Below are 22,844 nucleotides of genomic sequence, written 5' to 3'. Positions count from 1 at the left end.
TGTGTGGAACCCCCGGGTCTTTGCGGACGATGCACAGGGGTGGCAGTGCCCCTTCGTGTTGTGCCTTCACCCACAGGGTTGCCTTCGAATAGGGGTCCGGGCCTCGGGTCAATCTCAAGAACGGACTGGGGAACCGGGGGCGTTCGGCATGTGGCAGCAGCCACGTGGCTCGTCTCGAATTTCCTCGTGAAACCAGCCTCACCTGAAGTGCGCCAGGAAGGCCGGGAACCCCTTGCAGACCACGCAGGGGAATCGACTCTCCTTTCGCGATCAGGAGGGGAGAAGGTGCTCAGATGAAGCGGTGCCGGGACCCTCGGTGTTCCCCTCGAGGGAAGCCGGCGAGTCGGGGAGCTTTTGGGGGTCACAGGAAGGCTGTCAGGTACCGTTTCGCACATCAAGGCGGAACAGGGGACTTCCCATGAGACGACGGCGCGAGCAAGGGCCTCATCTTGCGAAGACGTGGGAACCACGTGGTTTTTCTCGAGTTGCGGCGGGATTCTCGAGTTACACCGGGGATCTCAGGCTTCCTCTTGGCTTCGCCCTGGGAAGCCCAATCTTCCCCTCGAGTTGCGAGGGAAAGCTGGGGTTGCGCTCGAGTCACTGAAGGGCCGAAGAGACCTCATCTAGGCGTGTGTCCGGGACCTAACATTCCTCTCCAGGGAAGGCAGGGATCTCGGGGTTCCATTCCAGGCTCCCCCGGGGAGTCAGGCCTCGTCTCGAGGGGAAGCCAAGGACTCCGCTCTCCTCTTGAGTCGGGACGCGGGTCTCTTGGAGCCCCCTGAGCGGCCTCAAGGGAGTCCAGCCTCCTCTTGCGTTTGGAGAGAGGACCCGGGATTGCTCTCCAGGCCATGCAGGAAAAGAAGGCCCTCAGCTCGCGAGGACGGGGGCGTCTCAGGGGTTTCCTCAAGCTGCGGCTTCCGTGGGAGTTTTCTCCCGAGGCACGACGAGGATCTCAGGGAGCCTCTCGTGCGGCGTCAGGGAAGTCAGGTCTCCATGCCCGTGCCGAGGGGGAGCGAGTCATGGCTCTCGAGTCATGGGAGGGGACTAGGGCCTCGAGACGCGTTGAAGAAGGACTCTCGAGGTCTTTCTCGGGGGGCGATGGGAAACCCTCGTTTCCCTCACCTTCTGCCGGGGAACTTAGGGAACTTCCCAGGGTGCCTCTGAGAGGCGAGGGATCCTGTGGAGTTGGCGGGGCCTCTCGGGACTCCGCTGGGTCTGTCGCAACGGAAGAGGGCCTCACCTCGAGGGGAGGCAGGAACCTCAGGCTTCCTGTCCGTTTCGGACTCCGACCGCAGGGTCCCTGCAGAGTTGGGACAGGAGAGTCAGTGCTGGGAGCCGGCATATTGCATATTGAGTGAGGATCTGTAATAGCTCAACTGGAATTCTATCACTGCCTGGAGCCAGCGCGAGGAACTCCGCCCATGACAAAGGTCATGAGGAAGGAGGCTCGGCATACGCAAAGGCGGGATCGAGCCTCAGGAGTCCCCCTGGAAATTCTCGAGCATCTACCCCCAAAACCAGAGTCTGCCTACTTTCTGCTTTGTGCTTTCACCTACACCTCTGACTTTACGGGGGGCTGTCCCCCACTACCTCTCTCTGAAAAGAGAGTTAGCTTACAGCTCCAGTTAATAATTCTTGGATGTGACAGTGTTTCAACCTACAAACTCCTTTGGAAATCCTCTAGCCTGCCTGAATGGGTTTTTCCGGCCACATGTGATTGTTCAGAGCCTCCCAATTGTGAGAGGCAGGAGATGTTCTAAACTGCCTAAACACAGATTCCTTTGAGTAGTTAAAAGATTGATTAGAAATTGTATTGGTGAAGGGTTTTTCACTTGTTGGGCCAATGTTTGCTGCTAAGTCTCCATACTCCTTACCTACTGTGTCCTTGGCAGTGTATTGATTGATATAATGGGTGTATAGAAATGTAAAATGCCGCTTTGTCCAATGCTTTTTGGAAGGCTGGCGCCTGACTTTGGAATAATCACCTTTAGAGAAAGATAAGTTTCTTAAAATGTTAACAGGCCTCCGGGCCAGAAGATGATGTCAATCACCTGAACTTTTGCATATGATAAGTTTGCAGGAAGAAAGCCTGGCTTGCTGCATGACTCTACCCCTTCCCCCATTATCCTCTATGCATACCTTAAGGTATAAAAACTACTTTGGAAAATAAAGTGCGGGCCTTGTTCACTGAAACTTGGTCTCCCCATGTCACTCTCTCTCCCAAATTCCAGCTGAGCGTCCATCTGGAGCGCGGATGTCCTCTGCGACCATTTATTTGCCTGGGCTTCTAAGACCCACTCGAGAAGGTGTCTAAGGTGGGGCACCTTCCGCTATTCGAGAGGGCGCCTGCGGCCTCCGTGGTCAGAGCTAACCTGGTGTCACGGGTTATATTGATTTTCCGCGTAAACCAAGCCACTCAGCTTCTTTTCTCCACTGAATTTCCTCACTGAGCTATCCTTATTCTATTACTCTTTGTATCCTTAATTAAAGTGTAATTAAGCAGTTATTCCCTGACCCTCGCCTAGCCGTCTCTCCTTCGAATACCCTGGATCAGCCGGGGCTGGTCCCCGGCAGGTGGCGCCCGAGACAGGGACTTCGAAGGTAAGCTCCCTGCAATTAGGGTCATCAGCCCTTTTTGCTCCCCCGTTCTCGGAACAACTGGGTCATCAGCTCTCTTGTTCCCCCACGGAGCAGTTTGGGTCATCAGCTCTACTGCTCCCCCCTCGAAACAGTTTGGGTCATCAGCCTTCTGTTTCCCCCCCGGGACAATCTGGGTCATCAGCCCCTATTGTCCTTCCAATGTTCGGGACGGCTAGGACCCCACTCAAGGGTGCCGCGGACCCCCCTGTAGGATAGACAGGGCTGAGGAGTGGGAAGTGTTGAAAGTGTTGAAGACTTAGAGAAAACGGTTTCTGAAGTTAAAAGGCCAAAGAAAAGCCTGATCTTTTAAAAGCTAAAAGCTTTATCTTCTATTATACTTAATTTTCTGACATGGGTAACACTGAAACTAACAATGGCAACTCTTTATACAAGTAATCTTCAAACTGATAAAGAGGCTACTGTTAATTTAGATACTTGGGTGAAGGTAAAAAACAACTAAAAACTTATGCTATAAATATGATTAAAAATGTTCTGGACCCTCGTCATGAGGCTGTGGGATAGCCTATGGGAGAGGCTATAGCGGTGGATGGTAGTGGGTCTCCACCTTCTGCGCAGATCATATTTTCTGCCATTGACAAAAAAAAAAAAGGAGGGAGACTGTGCTCTACCTCCCGACAAAGGAGAGGGCTTACAGGACGCTGCGGCCGGGCGCCCTGGCGAGCCCCCTCCCCCTCTACACAAACCTTTAAAAATTTATCCAACAATTTCTGATTTAAGGCAGCTACCCCACCTCCGCTTGCACCTCCCAGGGCCTAGGAATTCCCCAGTTTACATCCAAGCCTCCCAGAGCATTGCCTAAGGCTAAAAAAGATTTAAAAAAAAAAAAAAATTCTTTTAAACAAAGGAGCTTTTAAAGAATACACAATATACAGAGCCTGCTCATTGCAGAAAAACCCCTGGGGGGGGGGCCTCACCCAAGCAAAAATAAAAACAAAACAAAACAAAAAAGTAAAAAAGGAAAAAAAGTAGAGAAAGATGTAAAGATAGAGAAAGAGCTAAAGACTGAAAAAGAGAGGAACGGAGAAGGAAGGAATCAGGGAACGCATCAAGATAGAGAAAAGAAGTTAAAAAAAAAGAGATAACAGAAAAAGATAAAAAGAAAAAAAAAATTAAGGAAGAGAAGAGGATAAAGAGAAAGAAACGAAGGAAAGAAGGGTAGCGAAAAAAGAAGGGTGAAAAAAAAGTGAGAAAGGCAGGAAGAGAGAGAGAAAGACAGTAAGAGACGCTGTGACCAGGTGCCCTGGCGAGCTCCCTCCCGCTCTGCGCAAACCTTTAAAAAACAAAAAACTTATCCACCACTTTCTGATTTAAGGCCATCGCCGCCGCCTCCGTTTGCGCCTTTCAGGGCTCAAGAGTTCCCCACTTTGCCCCCAAAGCCTCTCAAAGTGTTACCTAAGCCTGAGAAAAAAAAAAAAAAAAAAAAGTTTTTTAAACAGTGGAGCTTTTAAAACAGACTGCCTGCACAATATGCAGAGCGTGCTCCTTGGAGAAAACCCCCTCAGGGGGGTCTCACCCAGGCTAAGAGAAAAACCGTAAGGGGATTTAACAACAATATTAACCCTTGACTAGCTGGTTACTCCAATTCCAATGGGAGTGGCTGGCCCCCTGCCTGAGGGCATTGTAGGACTTGTGCTAGGGCGAAGCTCGCTTTCTTAAAAAAAAAAAAAAAAAAATTCGGTGGTACATGGTGTAGTAGATTCTGATTATATTGGAGAAATTAGTTTTGATCTCGCAGCCTACCAAAACTGCAAATTAATAAAGGTCAAAGAATAACACAGTTTTTGCTTTTACCTTATCAGACAGGAAAAAACTTGACTTCTCAAGCTAAGAGCCACAGAATATTTGGATTTAGTGATCTAGCTTTTTGGGTGCAGAAAATTACAGCTCCAAGGCCTTTAAAAGATCTTTTAATTCAAAAAAGTAAAATCTCAGGGCTATTAGACACAGGAACAGACGTCTCTTAACATTTCTGGGAAAGACTGACCCAGCTCCTGGCCAACACATACTACTGAAAATGAGTTGGTGGGATTAGAAAAAGCAGAGTGGGAATGCTATAGAGAAAAAGGTGAGAGAGCGTTTAAAGCCTTGAAGAGTAGTGAGTTCCCCGTTGCTGGAAGTATTCAAGCAAAGATTAGATGGTTACTTGTCATATAAAAAGCTATAGACCAGATTTAGTTTACAAAATGATAATTGGAGAAGCTTATAAAGATGTTGTGTAACACCTCTTTACTTGCTTCTCATATTTAGGTGCCAAAAGTTTTAAAAATTGATAATGCCCATTTGAAGATTGTTTACTAACTTTAAATGATTTCCAAAAATTATTAGGGGACATTAATTGGATACGCCCACATTTAAAACTGACTACTGCAGATTTAAAGCCTTTGATTACTTAAAAAGCAATCCTAATTCCAGTTCTAAGAGAAAGTTGACTAAATGAGACAGTCAGCTCTTGTTAAAGTAGATGAGACTTTAAATGATCAGTTAATTAGGATTAATATTACCAAAAGATGAGATTAAATTATTCTTGCCACAAAACATACACCTACAAGGCGCTTGTGACAAAAAGGCCCATTGGTTCCATCTATCAGTGACCCCAAGAAAAATAGTTTTATCTTTTCCCAGCCTGGTGACACAATTAATTATAAAAGGAAGAAAAAAGAAGTGTAAAACTTTTTAGAAAAAAAGTAACAAATATAATAATTTCACTCAATAAGGATCAACTGCAAGTCTTTTACAAAATAGTGATGATTGGCAAGTTGCCCTGATAGATTTCAAGAGTCAAATTTTGTTTCATTTGCCCTCAAGCCCCCACAGTAGTTAAAAGTTCAAAAATGTTAGATTGGAAGTTTGAGGATACCTGTGAAACTTTCCAACCCTATGTAGTTCCTATGCTCCCCTTTACCCTATGGGGGAGGGACGTGCTGTCTCAAATAGGAGATACTCAGAGAAGGGTTTTCTCAATTTCTTAGTTGTCAACAGGCGGTACAATTAACAATACTTTATATGTTGTTATAAATACATAATATAAATATATTTACATAATTACAGTTTGCCTAGTTAGGTATGGGTATAAATAAAATATAATAAAGGTATACCTAATTCTATTTATAGATCTATACTTGATTAATTTGTATATAAATATGTATGCCATATATGCATATTATATATATACTGTATAATTAAATATGTATTGCAGTAATGTGTGAGTGGCTGATATTAATTGGTATAGATTGATGTGCTGTGATGATATATGTTCTATATACCGTATAATTATATATGTGTGACATGTATTATTGCAGTACATTGGTTTGTGTTGGTTGGTATTAGCTGTGTACGTATTGTATTGCTGTAATATATATATTAATATATTAATTATAAAGATTAATTCAAGTATATCGATTTATATATATTATATGGTAACAAGTATAAACTATATAAATACATTTTACATTTAGGTATATCTGTATACTAAAATGAGATAAGGAGGTTATACATTTATTTTTTAAATTTATACAAAGACCTAAACTAAACATTAGACCTAAATTAACATATCTTTAAATTCATGTTGTTAAAATGTAAATTTTAAAAATTAAAAAATTAAATTGACAACTGCTTGACAATTCCTTTGCCATAAAACCCCCATAGGTGTAATTGGGGAAGCCAGGCAAAAAATTGGTTTTATGGCAAAACGGCTCCCTAGAGTGGGTCCATCTTCCCGCTCAAACTAAAAAAGTAGTGGCTTCTTATCTAGGATTAATAGCTACTTTGATATTAAAAGAAAAAAGCGGAACATTGAATTATTTGGTAAAGAGCCATCAGAAATTGTAATTCCATATAATAAAAAACAACTTGATGTGCTTCTAATGTTTGAAAATTGGCAGATTACTATAAGAAACTATTTTGGTCAAAATTTTTGCATCATTTTCCTTCACATGTTTTGCTGAATTTTATATCCAGACATCCAGTTATTTTTCCTGTCAGATGTAAACAGTCTCCTATTCCAAATGCTCAGATAGCCTTTACTGACAGGTCAGCAAATGGTAAAGCCTCCATAGTTACTAAAAATCACCAAAAGGTTTTAGAAACACAGGAAACTTCAGCTCAAAGAGCTGAACTAACAGCAGTCATAGAGGCTTTTGCTATGTTTACAGATGAGGAATTTAATCTTTACTCTGATTCTCAGTATGTGGTCAGGCTGATTCCACACATTGAAACTGCGGTTTTGCCTGAAAATAAAACTACCATATTTCATTTGTTAACTAAGTTACAGCAACAAATTTGGAAAAAAAAATATTTTTCATTGGACACATTCGGGCTCATTCCAGATTGCCTGGCCCTTTAAATGCCTTTAATGATTTGGCTGACTTGTTAACCAGAAATACAGTGGCTACTGTGATTGAGGAGGCCAGAGCCTCTCACTCACTTCATCATCAATACGCTACTGCTTTAAGACATCAATTCCAAATTCCCAGAGAGACTGCTCGAGAGATTGTGCGTTCTTGCTTACACTGCCCCACTGTTTATAATAATCTACCTATGGGAGTTAATCCTCATGGTCTCAAACCTAACGTACTCTGGCAGACAGATGTAACTCATGTTTCTTCATTTGGAAAACTGTCCTTTGTTCATGTAACTGTAGATACCTTTTCTCACGTTATTATTGCAACTGCTCGTACCAGAGAGGCAGGTAAAGATGTGATACAACATCTCTTTACTTGTTTTTCATATTTGGGCCTGCCAAAAGCTCTGAAAACTGACAATGCTCCTGCTTACACTTCTAAGTCTTTTCAAAAATTTTGTATAAAGTTTCAAATTAAACATAATACAGGCATCCCTTATTACCCACAGGGACAAGCCATTGTTGAAAGAGTGCATCAAACATTAAAAATCCAAATTCAAAAACTAAAAGAAGGGGAGTTTAAGTATAGTTCTCCCCATCAAATCTTGCAACATGCTCTTTTCGTAATAAATATTTCAAATACTGATTTCAGCCAGAACTATTGCAATGCTTCGTCATTGGTGCCTGGAGCAATTAAATGCAAAACCATTAGTCAAATGGAAGGCCCTCTCAGGACAATGGAAGGGTCCTGACCCATTATTAACTATCGGTGGAGGATGTGCTTATATTTTTCCACAGGATGCAGATTCTCCAATTTAGACAGGCTGATTCACCATGTTGCAGACCCCCAGACATCCAGTTCACCCATTGCTTCGATCACAAAAGAGGAGCCCGCCAGAAGGGGAGGCAAGATAAACATCGAGATCCCGGCGGGACCGACGGGGCTGCTGCAGCGCGAACTCCAACCAGAAAATAATTCTACTTATTCTGATTTGGCTTGTCTACCCTCTCCTTATGTTTTTCTCTTTACCAACGATTCTGGAAAACTTAATGTACATGTGACTTTAAACTGGTGGACCCAATGTAGTGACCTGTGAATAATGTATGCTCTCATCTTGTTTAAACCCTCAATATAATGTTTGCTCCTTTGTAGTGTTACAACGTCCACCTTATCTTATAATGTAACCACTTATTGATATAACTATAGTCTTGCTGTATTACAACAACTTCAGGATTTAATGCGATTGCGACGATTTGTGGGCTTACTTATTTTAGGAATATCAGCTTTAATAACCGCAATTACTTCTGTTACTGTGGCAGCAATATCATTGACTCAACAAGTGCATACTGCCCAATATGTTGATACCATGTCTAAAAATGTTTCACTAACTCTAACAACACAGGAAGCTATAGATAGGAAATTAGAGATGAGAGTAGACGCCTTAGAAGAGGCAATAATGCATATTGGGACTGATTTACAGGCTTTAAAAGTGAAAATGGCTTTGTCTTGCCACGCTGATTACCGGTGGATATGCGTGACATCTTTAAAGGTAAATGAGACAGATTATGAATGGAAAAAAATCAAAAATCATATCTCAGGTGTTTGGAACAGCTCTGACATTGGCCTGGACTTAGGGAAACTTCATAATCAAATACAGACCCTGAAACACTCTTGACTGGATTTTACCGCAGCTGATGACTTTTTTCACACCTTCTCTAACTTTCATTTCAAGAAAAAACATTCTGTCTAATATCCTTGGATACATCGCTGCTGGTGCTTTAATTTTGCTTCTCATATTCATTCTTCCTTGTATTGTCAGGATTCTTCGGCAGAACATTCAGAAGCTCGCGACTGAGCTGCATCTGGCTGTTTTAAGAAATAAAAAAGGGGGAGATGCTGGGAGCCGGCATATTGCATATTGAGTGAGGATCTGTAATAGCTCAACTGGAATTCTATCACTGCCTGGAGCCAGCGCGAGGAACTCCGCCCATGACAAAGGTCATGAGGAAGGAGGCTCGGCATACGCAAAGGCGGGATCGAGCCTCAGGAGTCCCCCTGGAAATTCTCGAGCATCTACCCCCAAAACCAGAGTCTGCCTACTTTCTGCTTTGTGCTTTCACCTACACCTCTGACTTTACGGGGGGCTGTCCCCCACTACCTCTCTCTGAAAAGAGAGTTAGCTTACAGCTCCAGTTAATAATTCTTGGATGTGACAGTGTTTCAACCTACAAACTCCTTTGGAAATCCTCTAGCCTGCCTGAATGGGTTTTTCCGGCCACATGTGATTGTTCAGAGCCTCCCAATTGTGAGAGGCAGGAGATGTTCTAAACTGCCTAAACACAGATTCCTTTGAGTAGTTAAAAGATTGATTAGAAATTGTATTGGTGAAGGGTTTTTCACTTGTTGGGCCAATGTTTGCTGCTAAGTCTCCATACTCCTTACCTACTGTGTCCTTGGCAGTGTATTGATTGATATAATGGGTGTATAGAAATGTAAAATGCCGCTTTGTCCAATGCTTTTTGGAAGGCTGGCGCCTGACTTTGGAATAATCACCTTTAGAGAAAGATAAGTTTCTTAAAATGTTAACAGGCCTCCGGGCCAGAAGATGATGTCAATCACCTGAACTTTTGCATATGATAAGTTTGCAGGAAGAAAGCCTGGCTTGCTGCATGACTCTACCCCTTCCCCCATTATCCTCTATGCATACCTTAAGGTATAAAAACTACTTTGGAAAATAAAGTGCGGGCCTTGTTCACTGAAACTTGGTCTCCCCATGTCACTCTCTCTCCCAAATTCCAGCTGAGCGTCCATCTGGAGCGCGGATGTCCTCTGCGACCATTTATTTGCCTGGGCTTCTAAGACCCACTCGAGAAGGTGTCTAAGGTGGGGCACCTTCCGCTATTCGAGAGGGCGCCTGCGGCCTCCGTGGTCAGAGCTAACCTGGTGTCACGGGTTATATTGATTTTCCGCGTAAACCAAGCCACTCAGCTTCTTTTCTCCACTGAATTTCCTCACTGAGCTATCCTTATTCTATTACTCTTTGTATCCTTAATTAAAGTGTAATTAAGCAGTTATTCCCTGACCCTCGCCTAGCCGTCTCTCCTTCGAATACCCTGGATCAGCCGGGGCTGGTCCCCGGCAAGTCAGGCCTCGTCTCGTCTGAGGAAGGGAACCCCGCTTGCCTCTCGAGCTGTTCAGGGGGTCTCAGGCCCCTCGTCGAGCTGTGTGTGGAACCCGCGGGTCTTTGCGGACGATGCACGGGGGTGGCAGTGCCCCTTCGTGTTGTGCCTTCACCCACAGGGTTGCCTTCGAAGAGGGGTCCAGGCCTCGGGTCCTTCTCAAGAGCGGACCGGGGAATCACGGGCGTTCGGCATGTGGCACCACCCAAGTGGCTCGTCTCGAATTTCCTCGTGAGACCGGCCTCCTCCTGAGGTCTGCCGGGAAGGCCGGGAACCCCTTCCAGACCACGCAGGGGAATCGACTCTCCTGTCGCGATCAGGAGGGGAGAAGGGGCTCAGATGAAGCAGTGTCGGGATCCTCGGTGTTCCCCTCGAGGGAATCCGGCGTGTCGGGGGACTTTTGGGGGTCGCAGGAAGGCTGTCAGGGACCGTTTCGCCCTTCAAGGCGGAACAGTTGACTTCCCTTGTGACGCCGTCGGGGGCAAGGGCCTCATCTTGCCAAGAGGTAGGAACCACGTGGTTTTTCTCGACTTGCGTCGGGATTCTCGAGCTACGACAGGGATCTCAGGCTTCCTCTTCGGTTGGCCCTGGGAAGCCCAATCTTCCCCTCGAGTTGCCAGGGGGAGCTGGGGGTTGCGCTCGGGTCACTGCAGGGCCGAAGAGACCTCACCTAGGCGTGTGTCCAGGACCTAATATTCCTCTCCAGGGAAGGCAGGGATCTCGGGGTTCCATTCCAGGCTCCCCCGGGGAGTCAGACCTCGTCTCGAGGGGAAGCCAAGGACTCCGCTCTCCTCTCGAGTCGCGACGCGGGTCTCTTGGAGGCCCCTGAACGGCCTCAAGGGAGTCCAGCCTCCTCTTCCGTTTGAAGAGAGGACCCGGGATTGCTCTCCAGGCCATGCAGGAAAAGAAGGCCCTCAGCTCGCGAGGACGGGGGCGTCTCAGGGGTTTCCTCGAGCTGCGGCGCCCTTGGGGGTTTTCTCCCGAGGCACGACGAGGATCTCAGGGAGCCTCTCGTGCGGCGCCAGGGAAGTCAAGTCTCCATGCCCATGGCGAGGGGGAGCGCGTCCTGGCTCTCGAGTCACGGGAGGGGACTAGGGCCTCGAGACGCGTTGAAGAAGGACTCTCGAGGTCTTTCTCGGGGGGCGGCGGGAAACCCTCGTTTCCCTCACCTTCTGCCGGGGAACTTAGGCAACTTCCCAGGATGCCTCTGAGAGGCGAGGGATCCTGTGGAGTTGGCGGGGCCTCTCGGGACTCCGCTGGGTCTGGCGCAACGGATGAGGGCCTCACCTCGAGGGGAGGCAGGAACCTCAGGCTTCCTGTCCGTTTCGGACTCCGACCCGACCCTCCGACCTCAGGGTCCCTGCAGAGTTGGGACAGGAGAGTCAGGCCCCGTCTTGTCTGAGGAAGGGAACCCCGCTTGCCTCTCGAGCTGTTCAGGGGGTCTCAGGCCCCTCGTCGAGCTGTGTGTGGAACCCGCGGGTCTTTGTGGACGATGCACGGGGGTGGCAGTGCCCCTTCGTGTTCTGCCTTCACCCACAGGGTTGCCTTCGAAGAAGGGTACAGGCCTCGGGGCCTTCTCAAGAACAGACCGGGAAATCGGGGGCGTTTGGCATGTGGCACCACCCACGTGGCTCGTCTCGAATGTCCTCGTGAGACCGGCCTCATCCTGAGGTGCGCCGGGAAGGCCGGGAACCCCTTCCAGACCACGCAGGGGAATCGACTCTCCTGTCGCGATCAGGAGGGGAGAAGGGGCTCAGAGGTAGCGGTGCCGGGACCCTCGGTGTTCCCCTCGAGGGAACCCGGCGTGTCTGGGAACTTTTGGGCGTCGCATGAAGGCTGTCAGGGACCGTTTCGCCCCTCAGGGCGGAACAGGGGACTTCCCTTGAGACGCCGTCGCGGGAAAGGGCCTCATCTTGCGAAGAGGTGGGAACCACGTGCTGTTTCTCGAGTTGCGGCGGGATTCTCGAGTTACGTCAGGGATCTCAGGCTTCCTCCTGGAGTGGCCCTGGGAAGCCCAATCTTCCCCTCGAGTTGTGAGGGGAAGCTGGGGGTTGCGCTCGAGTCACTGCAGGGCCGAAGAGACCTCACCTAGGCGTGTGTCCTGGACCTAATATTCCTCTCCAGGGAAGGCAGGGATCTCGGGGTTGCATTGCAGGCTCCCCCGGGGAGTCAGGCTTGGTCTCGAGGGTAAGCCAAGGACTCCGCTCTCCTCTTGAGTCGCGACGCGGGTCTCTTGGAGCCCCCTGAGCGGCCTCAAGGGAGTCCAGCCTCCTCTTCCGTTTGGAGAGAGGACCCGGGATTGCTCTCCAGGCCATGCAGGAAAAGAAGGCCCTCAGCTCGCGAGGACGGGTGCGTCTCAGGGGTTTCCTCGAGCTGCGGCGCCCTTGGGGGTTTTCTCCCGAGGCACGACGAGGATCTCAGGGAGCCTCTCGTGCGGCGCCAGGGAAGTCAGGTCTCCATGCGCGTGGCGAGGAGGGGCGCGTCCTGGCTCTCGAGTCACGGGAGGGGACTAGGGCCTCGAGACGCGTTGAAGAAGGACTCTCGAGGTCTTTCTCCGGGGGCGGCGGGAAACCCTCGTTTCCCTCACTTTCTGCCGGGGATCTTAGGGAACTTCCCAGGGTGCCTCTGAGAGGCGAGGGATCCTGTGGAGTTGGCGGGGCCTCTCGGGACTCCGCTGGGTCTGGCGCAACGGAAGAGCGCCTCACCTCGAGGGCAGGCAGGAACCCCAGGCTTCCTCTCTGTTTCGGACTCCGACCGCAGGGCCCCTTCAGAGTTGGGACAGGAGAGTCAGGCCTCGTCTTGTCTGAGGAAGGGAACTCCGCTTGCCTCTCGAGTTGCTCAGGGGGTCTCAGGCCCCTCGTCGAGCTGTGTGTGGAACCCGCGGGTGTTTGCGGACAATGCACAGGCCTGTCCGTGCCCCTTTATGTTGTGCCTTCACCCACAGGTTTGCCTTCGAAGAGTTGTCCGGGCATCGGGTTCTTCTCAAGAGCGGACCGGGAAATTGGGATAGTTTGGCATGTGGCACCACCCTCGTGGCTATTCTCGAATTTCCTCGTGAGGCCGGCCTCGTCCTGAGGTGCGCCGGGAAGGCCGGGAACCCCTTCCAGCCCACGCAGGGGAATTGACTCTCCTGTCGCCATCAGGAGGGGAGAAGTGGCTCGGATGAAGTGGTTCCAGGATTCTCGGTGTTCCCCTCGAGTGAACCCGGCGTGTCGGGGAACTTTTGGGGGTCGCATGAGGGGTGTGAGGGACCGTTTCTCCCTTCAGGATGGAACATGGGACTTCCCTTGAGACTCCGTAGCGGGCAAGGGCCTCATTTTGCGAAGACGAGGGAACCACGTGGTTTTTCTCGAGTTTCGGCGGGATTCTCGAATTACGACGGGGATCTCAGGCTTCCTCTTGGGTTGGCCCTGGGAAGCCCAATCTTCGATTCGAGTTGCGAGGCAAAGCTGGGTGTTGCGCTCGAGTCACTGAGGGGCCCAAGAGACCACATCTAGGCGTATGTCTGGGACCTATTATTCCTTTCAAGTGAAGACAGGGATCTCGGGGATGCATCCCAGACTCAGCCAGGGAGTCAGGCCTCGTCTAGAGGGGAAGCAATGGACTCCGCTCTCCTCTAGAATCGAGACGCAGATCTCTTGGAGCCCACTGAGTGGCCTCAAGGGAGTCAAGCATCCTCTTCAGTTTGGAGAGTGGACCAGGGATTGCTCTCCGAGACATGCAGGAAAAGAAGGCCATCACCTCGCGATGACGGGGGCTTCTCAGGTGTTTATTCGAGCTGCGGCGCCCGTGGGGGTTTTCTCATGAGGCACGACGAGCATCTCAGGGAGCCTCTCGTGCGGCGCCAGGGAAGTCAGGTCCCCATGCTCGTGGCAAGGGGAGCGCGTCATTGCTCTAGAGTCATGGGAGGGGACTAGGGCCTCAAGACGTGTTGAAAAAGGACTTTCGAGGTCTTTCTCGGGGTGCGGCAGGAAATCCTCATTTCCCTCGACTTCTGCCGGGGACCTTAGGGAACTTCCCAGGATGCGTCTGAGAGGTGAGGGATACTGTGGGGTTGGCGGAGCCTCTCGGGACTCCACTGGGTTTGGCGCAATGGAAGAAGGCCTCATCTCGAGGGGAGGCAGGAACCTCAGGCTTCCTCTCCGTTTCGGAATCTGACTGCAGGGTCCCTGCAGAGTTGGGACAGGAGAGTCAGGCCTCATCTTGTCTGAGGAAGGGAACTCCGCTTGCCTCTCGAGTTGCTCAGGGGGTCTCTGGCCCCTTGTCGAGCTATGTTTGGAACCTGCGGGCTTTTCAGGATGATAAATGGGGGTGTCAGTACCCTTCGTGTTGTGCCTTCACCCACAGGGCTGCCTTCGAAGAGGTGTCCGGGCATCGGGTCCTTATCCAGACTGGACCAGGAGATCTGGGTCGTTCAGCATGTGGCACCAGCCAGGGGGGTAGTCTCGAATTTCCTCGTCAGACCGGCCTCATCCTGAGGTGCGCTGGGAAGGCCGGGAACACCTTCCAGTCCAAGCAGGGTTATCGACTCTCCTGTAGCCATCAGGAAGGGAGAAGGGGCTCAGATGAAGTGGTGCTGGGACCCTCGTTGTTCCCCTTGAGGGAACCCGGCATGTCCGGGAACTTTTGGGGGTCGTTTGAAGGGTGTCAGGTGCCGTTTCGCACTTGAGGGCGGAACATGGGACTTCCCTGGAGACGCCGTAGCGGGCAAGGGTCTCATCTTGCGAAGACGTTGGAACCACGTGGTTTTTCTCAAGTTGCGGCAGGATTCTCGAGTTATGACGGGGATTTCAGGCTTCCTCTTGTGTTGGCCCTGGAAAGCCCAATCTTCCCCTCGAGTTGCGAGGGAAAGCTGGGGGTTGCGCTCGAGTCACTGCAGGGCCAAAGAGACCTCATCTAGGCGTGTGTCCGGGACCTAATACTCCTCTGAAGAGAAGGCAGGCACCTCGGGGTTGCATTACAGACTCCCCCAGGGAGTCAGGCCTCGTCTTGAGGGAAAGCAGAGGACTCCGCTCTCCTCCAGAGTCGCATTGCGGATCTCTTGGAGCCCACTGAGTGGCCTCAAGGGAGTCAAGCCTCCTCTTCACTTTGGAAAGAGGACTGGGCATTTCTCTCCAGGCCATGCGGGAAAAGAAGGCCCTCACCTCGCGATGACTGGGGTGTCTCAGGGGTCTCCTCGAGCTGCGGCGCCCGTGGGAGTTTTCTCACGAGGCACGACGAGGATCTCAGGGAGCCTCTCGTGCGGCGCCAGGGAAGTCAGGTCTCCATGAGCGTGGCGACGGGGAGCGCGTCATTGCTCTCGAGTCATGGGAGGGGCTAGGGCCTCAAGACGCGTTGAAGAAGGACTCTCGAGGTCTTTCTCGGAGTGCGGCGGGAAACCCTCGTTTCCCTCACCTTCTGCCGGGGACCTTAGGGAACTTCCCAGGGTGCCTCTGAGAGGTGAGGGATGCTGTGGAGTTGGCGGGGCCTCTCAGGACTCCGCTGGGTTTGGCCCAATGGAAGAGGGCCTCATCTCGAGGGGAGGCAGGAAGCTCAGGCTTCCTCTCCGTTTCGGACTCCGACCGCAGGGTCCCTGCAGAGTTGGGACAGGAGAGTCAGGCCTCGTCTTGTCTGAGGAATGGAACTCCGCATGCCTCTTGAGTTGTTCAGGGGGTTTCAGGCCCCTTGTCGAGCTGTGTATGGAACGTTCGGGTTTTCTGTACAATGCTCCGGGGTGTCACTGACCCTTCGTGTTGTACCTTCATCCACAGGGTTGCCTTCGAAGAGGTGTCCGGGCATCGAGTTCTTAACGAGAGTGGACCGGGAAATCGGGGTCGTTTGGTATGTGGAACCACCCACGTGACTGGTCTCGAATTTCCTCGTGAGACTGGCCTCATCCTGAGGTGTGCCGGGAAGATCGGGAACCCCTTCCAGACAAAGCAGTGGCATCGACCCTCCTGTCGCGATCAGGAGGGGAGAAGGAGCTCAAATGAAGTGGTGCCAGGAACCTCGGTGTTCCCCTCGAGTGAGACCAGCGTGTTGGGGAACTTCTGGGGCCGCATCAAGGGTGCCAATACCGTTTCCCACTTCAAGATGGAACGTGGTACTTATCTTCAGATGCTGTAGCGGGCAAGGGCCTCATCTTGCGATGACGAGGGAACCACGTGGTTTTTCTCGAGTTGCAGGGCGATTCTCGAGTTACGACGGGGAATTCAGGCTTCCTCTTGTGTTGGCCCAGGAAGCCTAATCTTCCATTCGACTTGCGAGGGAGAGCTGGTGGTTGCTCTCGAGTCACTGCAGGGCAAAGAGACCTCATGTAGGCTTCTGTCCAGGATGTAATGTTCCTCTCCAGGGGAGAGAGGGATATCAGGGTTGCATTCCAGTCTCACCCGGTGGATCAGGCCTTGTCTCGAGGAGAAGCAAAGGACTCCACTCTCCTGTCGAGTCATGACGCGGATCGCTTGGAGCCCGCTGAGTGGCCTGAAGTGAGTCAAGCCTCCTCTTCAGTTTGGAGAGAGGACTCGGGATTGCTCTCCAGGCCATGCAGGAAAAGAAGGCCCTCATTTCGCGATGACGGGGGCGTCTTCTGTGTTTTCCCGAGCTGCGGCGCCAGTGTGGGTTTCCTCACGAGGTACGACGAGGATCTCAGGGAGCCTCTCGTGTGGAGCCAGGGAAGTCAGGTCTCCATGCGCGTGGCGAGGGGGAGCGCGTCATTGCTCTCGAGTCATGGTAGGGGAATCGGGCCTCAAGACATGTTTAAGGGGCACTCTCGAGGTCTTTCTCGAGTTGCGGCAGGAAACCCAGGGTTCCCTTGACTTGTGCCTGTGACCTCAGGAAGCTTCTCAGGGTGCCTATGAGAAGTGAGGGATACTGTGGAGTTGGGTGAGGCGTCTCGGGACTCCACTGGGTTTTGCGCAATGGAAGAGGGCCTCATCTCTACTGGAGGCAGGAACCTCAGGGCTCCTCTCCATTTCTGATTTGCATCGCAGGGTCCGTGCAGAATAGGGACAATAGAGTCACGCCTCGTCTTCTGTGCAGGAATGGATTACGCTTGCCTTTCGAGTTGTTCTCAGGGTGACAGGCCCCTTGTCGAGCTGTACGTTGAACCTGCGGGTTTTTCCAGACGATGCACCATGGTTTCAGTGCCCCTTTGTGTTGTGCCTTCATACACAGAGTTGTCTTCGAAGAGGTGTCCGGGCATCGGGTTCTATCAAGAAAGGACCGGGAAATAGGGGTCTTTCCTCATGTGGCACCATCCACGAGGCTACGTCTCGAATTTCCTCGTGAGACCGGGCTCATCCTGAGGTGCTCCGGGAAAGTCGGGAAAGCCTTCCTGACAAAGCAGGGGAATCGACCCTCCTGTCGAGATCAGGAGGGGAGAAGGGCTCAGATGAAGGGGTGGCGGGAATTTCGGTGTTCCCCTCGAGTGAGACCGGTATGTTGGGGAACTTTTGGGGTCGCATCATGGGTGCAAAGTACCGTTTCGCACTTCAATATGGAAGGTGGGACTTCTCTTGAGATTCTGTAGCGAGCAAGGGCCTCATCTTGCGATGACGAGGGAACGATGTGGTTTTTCTCGAGTTGTGGTGGGATTCTAGAGTTAGGAGAGGGAATTCAGGCTTCCTCTTGTGTTGGCCCAGGAAGTCCAATCTTCCATTCAAGTTACGAGGGAGAGCTGGGGGTTGCTCTCGAGTCACTGCAGGGCAAAGAGACCTCACCTAGGCTTGTGTCCAGGAAGTAATGTTCCCCTCCAGGGGCGACAAGGATATCGGGGTCGCATTCCAGTCTCACCCGGTGGGTCAGGCCTTGTCTCGAGGAGAAGCAAAGTTCTCCACTGTCCTCTCGAGTCACGACAGGGACATCTTCGAGCCCACTGATTGTCCTAAAGGGAGTCAAGCCTCCTGTGTAGCTTTGAGAGAAGACTCGTGCTTGTTGTGCATGCCATGCAGTTAAAGATGGCCCTCATCTCGCGATGACGGGGGCGTCTTCTGGGTTTTCTCGAGCTGCGGCGCCCGTGGGGGTTTTCTCCCGAGGCACGACGAGGATCTCAGGGAGCCTCTCGTGCGGCACCAGGGAAGTCAGGCCTCCTTGGGCGTGGCGAGGGGGAGCGCGTCATTGCTCTCGAGTCCTGGGAGGGGACTAGGGCCTCAAGACATGTGGAAGAAGGGCTCTCGAGGTCTTTCTCGGGTTGCAGCAGGAAACCCTCGTTTCCCTCGACTTCTGCCGGTGACTTTAGGGAACTTCCCAGGGTGCCTCTGAGAGGGCAGGGATACTGTGAACTTGGCGGGGCCTCTCGGGACTCCACTGGGTTTGGCGCAACGGAAGAGGGCCTCATCTCGAGGGGAGGCAGGAACCTCAGGCTTCCTCTCCATTTCTGACTCCGATCGCAGGGTCCGTGCAGAGTTGGGACAGGAGAGTCAGGCCTCGTCTTGTCTGAGGAATGGAGCTCCTCTTGCCTCTTGAGTTGTTCAGGGAATCTCAGGCCCCTTGTTGAGCTGTGTGTGGAACCTGCGGGTTTTCTGGACGATGCATGGGGGTGTCCGTGACCATTCGTGTTGTGCCTTCATCCACAGGGTTGCCTTCAAAGAGGTGTCGGGGCATCGGGTTCTTATGGAGAGCAGACCGGGAAATCGGGGTCGTTTGGCATGTGGCACCACCCACGTGGCTAGTCTCGAATTTCCTCGTGAGACCGGCCTCACCCTGAGGTGCGCCGGGAAGGCCGGGAACCCCTTCCAGACAAAGCAGGGGCATCGACCCTCCTCTCGCGATCAGGAGGGGAGATGGGGCTCAGATGAAGTGGTTCCGGGAACCTCGGTGTTCCCCTCGAGTGAGACTGGTATGTCGCGGAACTTTTGGGGTCGCATCAAGGGTGCCAAGTACCGTTTCGCACTTCAAGATGGAACGTGGGACTTCTCTTGAGACGCTGTAGTGGACAAAGGGCCTCATCTTGCGATGACGGGGGAACCACGTGGTTTTTCTCGAGTTGCGGCGTGATTCTCGAGTTACGTCAGGGAATTCAGGCTTCCTCTTGTGTTGGCCCAGGAAGTCCAATCTTCCATTCGAGTTGCCAGGGAGAGCTAGGGATTGGGCTCCATTCACTGAAGGGCAAACTAGACCTCATCTAGGCTTGTGTCCAGGACTGAATGTTCCTCTCCATGGGCGACAGGGATCTCGGGGTTGCATTCCAGACTCACCTGGGGAGTCAGGCCCCATCTCGAGGGGAAGCAAAGGACTCCACTCTCTTCTCGAGTCGCGACAGGTATCTTTTGGAGCCCACTGAGTGGCCTAAAATGAGTCAAGCCTCCTGTGGAGTTTGGAGAGAAGTTTCGGGATTGCTCTCTAGGCCATGCAGTTAAAGATGGCCCTCATCTCGAAATGACGGGGGCGTCTCTTGGGTTTTCTCGAGCTGCTGCGCCAGTGTGGGTTTTCTTACGAGGTAAGACAGGGAGCTCAGGGAGCCTCTCGTGTGGCGCCAATGAAATCAGGTCTCCATGCCCATGGCGAGGTGTAGCGTGTCATTGCTATCGAGTCATGGTAGGGGAATTGGGCCTCAGGATGCATTGAAGAAGGACTCTCGAGGTCTTTCTCTGGTTGCGGCAGGAAACCCTTGATTCCCTCGACTAGTGCCGGTGACCTCAGAGAGCTTCTCAGGGTGCCTCTGAGAATTCAGGCGTCCTGTGGAGTGGGACAGGCCCTCTCCGGAGTCCCTGGGTTTGGTGGAATGGAAGTGGGCCGCATCTCGAGTTTCGGCAGTAAATTTAGGGTTCCTTTCCATTTCTGACTTCGATCACAGGGTCCCTGCAGAGTTGGGACAGGAGAGTCAGGCCTTGTCTTGTGTTGAGGAATGGAACTCCGCTTGCCTCTCGAGTTTTTCACGGGATGACAGGCCACTTGTCGAGTTTTATTTGGGACCTGCGGGTTTTTCCAGTCAATGCAGTTAGGATGTCAGTGCCCCTTCGTGTTGTGACTTCATCCACTGTGTTACATTCGAAGAGGTGTCCGGGCATCGGGTTCTTATCAAGAGTGGACACGGAAATCGGTGTCTTTTGGAATGTGGCACGACACACGAGACTTCCTCTCGAGTTTCAGTGTTAGACCGGCCTCCTCCTGAGTGCGACAGGAAGGTCAGGATCCCTTTCCAGACAAAGCAGGGGAATCGACCCTCATGTCTACATCAGGAGGGGAGAAGGGGCTCAGATGAAGTGGTCCCGGGAACCTCGGTGTTCCTCTCGAGTGACACCGGTATGTTGGGGAACTTTGTGGGTTGCATCAAGGGCATCAAGTACCGTTTCGAATTTCAAGAGGGAACGTGGGATTTGTCTTGAGACGCCTCAGCGGGAAGGGGCCTCATCTCAAGATGACTGAGGAACCTCGTGGTTTTTCTAAAGTTGCGGCGGGATTCTCAAGTGATGACGGGAACTCAGGGAGCCTCTCGTATTGCCCCAGGGAACTCCAATCTCCATTCGAGTTGTGAGGGGGAACTGGGAATTGCTCTCATGTCGCTGCAGGTAAATAGACGTCATCTAGGCTTGTGTCCAGAAAATCCGTGTTCCTCTCCAATGGCCACAGGGATCTTGGTGTTACATTCAAGGTTCACCCGGGGAGTCAGGCCTCGTCTTGAGAGGAAGCAAAGAATTCCGCTCTCCTCTCCAGTTGCGACGGGTATCTCTTGAAGCCCACTGAGTGGCCTAAAGGGAGTCAAGCCTCCAGTGGAGTTTTGAGAGAGGACTCTGGTTTGCTCTCTAGGCCCTGCAGGAAAAGAAGAGCCTCATCTCACAATGATGGGCGAATCTCGTGGTTTTTCACGAGCTGCGGCGCAACGTGAGGGGTTTTCCTCGAGTTACGACGGGGAACTAAGGAAGCCTCTCTTTTGGCCCCAGGGAAGTCCAGTCTCCATTTGAGTTGTGAGGGTGGAGTGCGACATTGCTCTCGAGTCACTGCAGGGGAATCCAGCCTCAAGATGCGCTGAAGGGGGAATTTTGAGGTCTTTATCGAGTTGTGGCAGGAAACCCTGTGTTTGCTCGACTTGTGATGGTGACCTCAGGGAGCTTCTCCTTGTGCCTATTGGAAGTTAGGAATACTGTGGACTTGGGAGGAGCCTCTAGGAATCCACTTGTTTTAGTGCAATGGAAGAGCGCCTCATCTCGAGTTGAGGCAGGAACCTCAGGTTTCCTTTCCTGTTTTGACGTGGTTCTCGGGCTGTGTATGCCGTTTCAAACAGGGAGGTAGGTATCGACGTGTGTGAAGGCATGGAACTCTGCTTTCCTCTCGAGTTGTCAAAGGTGTTTCAGGCCTCCAGCCGAGTTGAATTTGGGACCTGGGGCTCTTTTCGGATTAACAACCAGGGCATCAGAACTCCTTCGTGTTGTGAGTGGATTCTTGGCTGACATTCGAATCGGTGCAAGGAAATCAGGCCTGATCTCGAGTGGATGGGGAAATCAGTGGCTTTCGAATTGTGACAAGGTCCCCGGGCTCCCCTCCAGTGTCAAGTAGATACCAGCCTCCTCTCGAGGTGCGACAGGGACGTTGGCATTCCTTTCCAGGTGAAGCAGGGCAATCGACCCTCATCTCGACTTGAGGTGGGGAAAATGGGGTTCTTCTTGACTTGTGGTGGGAATTTCAGCATTCCTCTCGAATGGGGACGGGTATCTCGGGAAACTTCTGGAGCTTCATAAAGCATGTCGAGGACCCTTTCAAGCTCCAAGGGAAATGTGGGCTTTCTTTGGAAACACTGCAGCATAAAAGGGTCTCCTCAAGCATGCAGGTGAGAATTTCATCATTTGCGTGGAGTTGTGGCGGGAAGCTTAGGGTTCCTCTCGAGTTGCCTATCGACCTGGGGGACTGCTCGTGTTTCCTCAGAGAAGTCAGATCTCCTTTGGCATTGCAAGGGCCACCTTAGGATTCCTCGCGCATTGCTACAGGGATGAATAGGGCCTCATCTCGAGATGAGGTGGGAACCTCAGTGTTCCTCTCCATTTCTGACTTCGTTCACAGGGTCTCTGAAGAGTTGGAACAGGAGAGTTAGGCCTCATCTTGTGATGAGATTGGAACTTCCCTTGCCTCTCGAGTTGTTCATGGGGTGACAGGCCACTTGTCGTGTTGTATTTGAAACCTGCGCCTGTTTTCGGATGATGCAACTGGGTTGTGAGTTCCCCTTCGTGATGTGACTTAATCCTCAGGGTTACATTCGACGAAGTGCCAGAGCATCGGACCTTTCTTGAGTGGACGGGGAAATCAGTGTCTTTCGGAATGTGGCACGACACACGAGGCTTCCTCTCGAGTTTCAGTGTGAGACCGGCCTCCTCCTGAAGTGGGACATGAAGGTCGATATCCCCTTCCAGACAAAGCAGGGAAATAGACCCTCATGTCGAGATCAGGAGGGAAGGGGCTCAGATTAAGTTGTGCTGGGAAACTTGGTGTTCCTCTCGAGTCAGACCGGTATGCTGGGGAAATTTTTGGGTTGCATCAAGGGTGTCAAGTACCATTTCGAATTTCAAGAGGGAACGTCGGATTTCTCTTGATACGCTGCAGTGGGAAGAGGCCTCATCTCACGATGATGGGGGAACCTCGTGGTTTTTCTCGAGTTGCAGCGAGATTTTCGAGTTACGACGGGCAACTCAGAGAACCTCTCATGTTTCCCCAGGGAAGTCCAATCTCCATTCGAGTTGCGAGAGGGAGTTAGGGA

General features: G+C 51.4%; 1 long non-coding RNA gene across 1 annotated transcript; it reads left to right on the top strand.

Moving 5' to 3' along the window:
* Window positions 1-2,370: 2,370 nt before the first annotated feature.
* Window positions 2,371-8,136, top strand: LOC129652734 (uncharacterized). The gene is made up of 2 exons (XR_008714719.1): window positions 2,371-2,601; window positions 7,799-8,136. It is a non-coding gene; the product is annotated as an uncharacterized LOC129652734 (long non-coding RNA).
* Window positions 8,137-22,844: the final 14,708 nt, after the last annotated feature.

Source organism: Bubalus kerabau, chromosome 5 (genome assembly GCF_029407905.1).
Source record: "Bubalus kerabau isolate K-KA32 ecotype Philippines breed swamp buffalo chromosome 5, PCC_UOA_SB_1v2, whole genome shotgun sequence".
Lineage (NCBI taxonomy): Eukaryota > Metazoa > Chordata > Mammalia > Artiodactyla > Bovidae > Bubalus > Bubalus kerabau.
Note: the sequence above shows the minus strand (reverse complement) of the source record. Positions and strands in the feature narration are given on the sequence as shown.